Below are 5,111 nucleotides of genomic sequence, written 5' to 3' on the forward strand. Positions count from 1 at the left end.
TCAGAGACAAACCCTTCCACCTTGGTCATCCAAACCCATAGGAGTATTTTATGTATTGCGTGCTGTAGATTTACTGTAACCTAGACACCTCCAGGGGGGATCACTACAAGGGACATTTGTCTCGGTCTTTGTGTACCTACATGACGTTTTGCACATACTAGGTTCTCAATCACTGCTCGTTTGCTGTAACTTCATCTACTGCACTAGCAAGATTCCTGTATAGATCTACTTCTCAGTGAACTGACGAAATATAAAATCAAGAAGAGAGAGAGTAGACTGAAGAAACATCAGAATATGTGGACTAGTCCTGGAAAACGTAATCAGGGTATATATATCAGTGGTTCTCAAATTTTTTAGTGTCAGGACCTCTTACCTCTCTTAAAAATTACGAAGGACCTCACAGTGCTTTTGTTTATGTGTTCTATCTGTGATATTCACTCATACTAGGCATTTAAAATGGGACATGAAAAATATTCATTTTTAAATCTATTGAAAAATATTTATTTGTAAATTTATTGAAAAATATTTATTTGTAAATTTATTAAAAAATAACCAAGACAAATCCATTCCATATTAACAAACCACATGATTCGTGAAAAATAACTATAGTTTCCAAAACAGGATAAAATTAGTGAGAAGCGTAGTCTTATTTTACATTTGTACTCATCTCTTTAAAGAAAATGGCTGGATTCTCTTGTCTGCTTCTGAGTTCAGTTCTGTATCTCTGATGCCCCGCAAAGGGTCTTGGGGACCCTGGATCCATCAGAGCTCACTTTGAGAGCAGCTGGCGTACATCACAGCCGAATAACAACGATGAACACTTCGTTGAGAAGTCATTCAAAACTCGATCTACAGAACCACAGGGCTGTTGCTGCCTTCACGGCAAAGTAGAATTTTGTGCCGTTACATGATGAAAGCTCTCCTGGGTATCTCATGAAAGAGTTTTCTTTACCTGTAGCTGTATTCACAAAACTCAGGCTGATTTCGCTAACCGCTTGTCCTCCAGCTAAAGAAACCCGAGAGATGACTATCCTTAGAAGATATTACTATCTGTACAAACCGTCGTGTCAATTACCGCTCTGCAATCTCCAGAATAGTTTGTTGGTCTGTCATTTAAAACAATGACACAACTCTGTTGACCTTCTAGGGTTTTCTTCCCCACTCAGACTGACACCTCTGCCCTGATGAAATAGTTCGGATTTGTTTCACTCTTCACCTGGATATGGCGATCGTAAAGAATCCAGTGATGTGGGATCACCATAATGAAATCCTGAAGCGCACTGTCTGGTTTATAGTCAGTTTGACAAAGATACATTTCAGAGTTTTGCTATAGCCTTGAAATGGAAGCATTAAAACATGGTAGCTGTGCTCATAGATTAAAAACTTAGGGTTTACCATAGATGGCACGGGTTGCAAATCTTATAATGATTTTGTTAACACTTACTGATGCAAAAAATTTTCTTTAATTTACCTACTTCTCAGCTTCCAACAATACAAAAGACCCTAGAGAGTACACATATTTACAGTTTTTACAGTATTGGAAATCCTGAAAGAAAGCCTAAAAGCATAAAAGAAAGAAAATAGAAATATTCGTCTGCATATTATTTTCTAAACCCAATTGCCTTTATCCAATGGCGTTATGCACTAAGCTCGATTTCGACTGGCTGACATAAGCGGTGACGATCTACCTTTTCAGATCATAGAGTTTAATCTTAGGTACTCGATGTATTCTTATTGAACAAATAAATAAACACATTGATCGATTAAATAGCTATCACGTGGGATTTTCTTGTTCTGCAGAGCCCACAGAGGTGGACACGAAACTGGTCCATAACTTGTGTAGTTCACTGAGGGGATGTTTGTGTTTCACCCATCATTTTTAAATCAGAAGGTGTTAAGTGGTGATTCTATAGAGAGCGAGTTCTTTCTCTGAATGTTTTATAAGGGCGGTTTCTCTGGCTTTCCCTTAGCCAAAATTATCTGGCAGACTTCTACTGAATGTCTATCATGCCTTTCACGGACCAGACACTGCTCTGGACCTAGCAGATAAAGATGGAGGAAGTCCAGTCCCTGTGCTCTAGACTCCGGAGGCTCATGGTTTACTGGGAGAGACCAACAATGAGAGAAAGGCTGCAAAAGAGGCAGGCTCAAAGCACTCTGGGAAAACAGAGGTCGATAGCCTTCTCTCCCCTGGAAGGTCAAGGTAGGCTTTCTGGAGAAGACATGGTAAGTGACTCAGGGCCAGATATATCCATACTTCCTACCTAACTCCTCTCTTCTTGCTTGAAGTAGGTAGTGTTGACTTGCTGTCACTTACAATCAAATGAGTTCTGACGGATGCAAGAAGAGAAAGCGTTGGCTCACATAGCGAGACATCCGGTTTCAGCAGTGACTTTATCCAGAGACCCGTATGAGGTCGTCAGCTTGCCATCTTCTCCTTTTGGCTCTGCTTGTAGCTCCACGTTGCTCTTATTCTCTTCTTCTTCAGATCGATTTTCTGCTCGTAACAGAGAAGATGGCCACCCAAAGCTCCCAACTCACGTTTACCTAAGAGGCTCAGTTCAAACAACCTCGGCGATAAGTCCCTACCGCTCCATTCCCGTGGTGGGGGCTTTGCGTATTTAATTAGCAACTTGACCAAAATTAAGTTACAGCGGAAGAGGAGCAGAGGTTCCCTGAAGAAGTGGCAGGGGAACCCCTGGAGGTGGAGGAGGCAAGGTGGCTAAACGCACAGAAAGAGTAATTGTCCACAGCAGCATATACACGTGACTCAATTTCCGTGAATATGACAACGATCTTTCTTAGCGTTAGAATAGATTTTTCTCAAAGTTCATTTAGGTATTTTCCTAAACACTTTTCCAGATTTTAAAGAGGGCTTGTCTTATTTCAGGAAGGGTACCCTTCTCAAGGAAGGTAATAGCTAAGGGGTCTCTTGAGGGCTTGTATAAATCGTGGCTCGCTCTTTCTAACTCTTAAACATTTTTTTTTTTTTTTATGCAGCTAAGATTCTGTTTAGCAAACATCCAGAGGAGACGAAATCCCAGCAGGACAGAATATGCAAAGGAGAGAGGCTGGGGTACTATGCCTTTCTCACAGTGATGATGGCAAGAAGAGTTACTGTGGACCTTTGATGACAAGATGTCGGAATCACTTCTTCCCTCACCAGTAACTGTCTTGTGTCACACAAAACCCAGCATGTGAGCCATTACCCAAGGGTAGGGGTGTCGGGGAGGGATGTTCAGAGAGAGAGCATGAGATCAGGGAATAGGCTGGTTGGGCACCCGAGGTCCAACTAAAAGAGGAAGTTAACAATCGCTGGAAATGTGATAGGCTGGCGACGACTGTTTTATAGAATCCTCTTGGGGAGAATACTGTATTGGTTAGAAGATGCTCAAGGCAAGGACAAGGCTTAGGTGGTGGTTGGACCGCCTTCGAAGGGGTGGGCCTGGTCACCTGTGCAGAGCGCAGCTCCTCACCTAAATAATAAACACTGAGCAAATGTTTACAGAATATCGGTCTGCGGAACCAGATCATTAACCCTCCTGGAGTGCTCACGTGGCTTTTGCTACTGGTCCAGGGCGACTTTCTGTTTGGGCGCCATTTGTAAAATTTGGAGCTGGGTACGGAGCCCTCGGGCATTCCTTCTCATGGTAGATTCTGGAAAGCAAGGCAAGTCTACCATTTGATGAGGCATTTTCATTAAAAGTTACCGATGATGTTCTTTAACTCGTGACTTTAGAAAACAACAAAAGTAATTGCCTGCAAATAATAAAAACAACGCAGGGTTGTAACTGTTAATTTAAGCATAGAAATACAACTAGTTACACGTGACTCCCGCGAGCGTAATTTGTTTACCTGTTGACCGTTGCTCTGTATGGTGGCATCTCTCATAGACAGCCGGTCAGAATCAGTCTCCCCGCCTTTCTGAAGTCCTTTCAGATTGCTGTTGTCTCCTTCTTAGGTGCCACTTAGTGCTCGTCCCTTGTTCTCAAAGTGTCATATCTTCTTCAGCTCACCACTCATGAAGATGAGTATGACAGGATAAAGATTCGCCACCCTTTACATGATAGTTGTCTGTTAATTGCCATTCCTGCGGTTTTCGATGCATGCCACAGTGCTGGAGGTGGCCTTGTGTTCTATATTTGGCTTTCTTTTTTTTTTTTTTGTTCTTGTTCTGAGTTCTGGTGCTGTTTTTCAGGCTGTATTATCTTTTTTTGGTGACTTATGCTCATGGCTGCTCTCAGGTTTTCCGAAACTGCTGAGATAGTGGCTTTTCAAACTTTTTTGACCACAACCCACAGAAAGAAATGTGTTTGACATTGTGCCCAGGACACACACACATATATAACTGAACCCGAAGTCTCTTATTATTTATTTATTTATTTTTAATTATTTACGCCTATAGCACCTGGTCTTCCTAGGTGGTCTCCCATCCAAGTACTCACCAGGCCCGACCCTGCTTAGCTTCCGAGATCAGACGGGATCGGGCTTGTTCAGGGTGGCGTGGCCGTAGACAGAAGTCTCTTAGAATAATACCACCCTTATCACAAATAATGCATTTTTATTCCATCCCATCTCATCCCATTCCATTCCATTTCAAAGGACACATTTCATAAACCCCCAAGATGAATGACTGGCTGGATGATGTCATTTCCTCTTGGTAGACTGACAATATCTGTGGCCTCTCAGTGACTCCCTTTCTAATGACCTGACTGGAAGAGAATATTTATATATTCCTTGGGTAGGGGAGAAGATGGTTACATTAATTAGAGATGCCATTTAGAAGACGGCGTTCACAGAAACCAAGGCTGTATTATAAGTTCTTTCTCTCTGGTCTTTTTCAAATTATTTTTCTCACCATTGAACTCATAAGTAACCTTTTATAGTCAAATGCTATTTGCTCAATATTATTCTGATAACTATTAGAGCAACTCATTATTATTCAAATAGAGTTGTGCAAATTGTTTACAAAAGCATCATTATAATCGACAAGATTGATTTCAAGTGGCTAGTCAACAAATGTTCTGTCTTATTTGCTTCTCGTCAGATCTATAAACCGATAGCTTCCTGAAAGTTTGTGTGTTTTTCTTCAGCTTTTTCATACTCGACGA

General features: G+C 41.5%; 1 non-coding gene across 1 annotated transcript; it reads right to left on the minus strand.

Moving 5' to 3' along the window:
* Nucleotides 1–4,396: 4,396 nt before the first annotated feature.
* On the minus strand, nt 4,397–4,515 carry LOC112475712. The gene has a single exon (XR_003044829.1). It is a non-coding gene; the product is annotated as a 5S ribosomal RNA (ribosomal RNA).
* Between the last annotated feature and the right edge of the window lie 596 nt (nt 4,516–5,111).

The sequence above is a fragment of the Pteropus alecto genome, unplaced genomic scaffold (genome assembly GCF_000325575.1).
Source record: "Pteropus alecto unplaced genomic scaffold, ASM32557v1 scaffold11, whole genome shotgun sequence".
Taxonomy (NCBI): Eukaryota; Metazoa; Chordata; class Mammalia; order Chiroptera; family Pteropodidae; genus Pteropus; species Pteropus alecto.